The sequence below is a fragment of the Sciurus carolinensis genome, chromosome 17 (assembly GCF_902686445.1).
Source record: "Sciurus carolinensis chromosome 17, mSciCar1.2, whole genome shotgun sequence".
Lineage (NCBI taxonomy): Eukaryota > Metazoa > Chordata > Mammalia > Rodentia > Sciuridae > Sciurus > Sciurus carolinensis.
The window spans coordinates 12,430,602-12,432,106 of NC_062229.1; the positions used below are offsets into that span (position 1 = coordinate 12,430,602).

The 1,505-nt window shown below is 41.0% G+C and overlaps 1 pseudogene; it reads left to right on the plus strand.

Moving 5' to 3' along the window:
• The first annotated feature begins 522 nt into the window (after positions 1-522).
• On the plus strand, positions 523-1,277 carry LOC124968066 (olfactory receptor 7E24-like; annotated as a pseudogene).
• Positions 1,278-1,505: the final 228 nt, after the last annotated feature.

The following is a 1,505-nucleotide window of genomic DNA, read 5'->3' on the forward strand; positions in this document are numbered from 1 at the left end:
TTACTTAATGGTAAAGTTTATACTCACCCCCCAATTTCCCCTCAAAAATTATGCTATATTTAATTGGGTTTATGAACTCCTCTCCTCTGCCCCTGGGCTTGTAATTTGGCTCAGTTCAATGTCTCCAAATAAGGTGTGGAAAGAGGCGTGACTGATGGAGAGAGTGAGAGTGTGTAAGTCTGGGTGTGGCACTACTGAGAACTATGTTCAGGGCATGTGAAAATCCAGGGTGAGCAACTTCCTTGTGCACACTTATATTTGAATGCACACAGAGTGAGGGGGGCCTGCTGATGTATTTCTATTTTCATTTTTCTTACCCTGTTTGATTTTTCTAAAGATGTCCATCCAATATGGACATACAAAATTCAACAGGCATATCAGAATTCCATCTCCTGGGACTCTCAGAGGATCCAGACCTGCAGCCATCCTCTTTGGACTGTTCCTGTCCATGTACTTGGTCACAGTGTGTGGGAACCTACTCATCATCCTGGCTGTCAGCTCTGACTCCCACCTTCACACCCCATGTACTTCTTCCTCTCCAAACTGTCCTTGTCTGACATCAGTTTCATCTCTACCACGGTCCCAAAGATGCACAGGAACATACAGACTCATAGCAGAGTCATCTCCTATGTGGGCTGCATGACTCAGATATCTATTTTTACCTTTTTTGGATGTATGGATTATATGCTTCTGACTGTCATGGACTATGACCGATTTGTAGCCATCTGTCACCCCCTGCATTATTTGGTCATTATGAACCCTTGTAAATGTGGCTTCTTAATTTTGGTATCATTCTTCTTTAGCCTTTTGGAATCCCAGGTGCACATTTTCATGATTTTCCAAATCACCAACTTCAAGGATGTGGAAATTGCTAATTTCTTCTGTGACCCTTCTGAACTTCTCAATCTTTCCTGTTCAATCATTTTCTCTAATAATATTGTCAAGAGTTTTCTGGGAGCCATATAGGGTTTTTCCCCATCTCAGGGATCCTTTTCTCTTACTACAAAATTGTTTCCTCCATTTTGAGAATCTCATCCTCAGGTGGGAATTACAAAGCCTTCTTGACCTGTGGGTCTCACCTGGCAGTTGTTTGCTTATTTTATGGAACAGACTTTGGAGTGTATCTCGGTTCAGCTATATCACATTCTCCCAGGAAGGGTACAATAGTCTCAGTGATGTACACTGTGGTCACCCGCATGCTGAACCCATTCATCTACAGCCTGAGAAATAGGGACGTTAAAGGTGCCCTGAGGAGACTGCACAGCAGAAATGTTTAACATTTGCACATGTAGTAGCCAGTTGCAACGTGTGTTGGAAAATGTATTAAAGCTAAATATCCAGTTGTATTAAATTGCTCATTCAGTGATATTAATGGCTTTAATTTCTCACACTTTTAGTGGAATGACTGTAGCTAGTGTTGGGTAAGAATGTTTGAGAATTTTTTTATGTTTGAAACAAAGTGTCACTTTGGAAAAATAAAAAGTTGTAGAATTGAATGAACATGT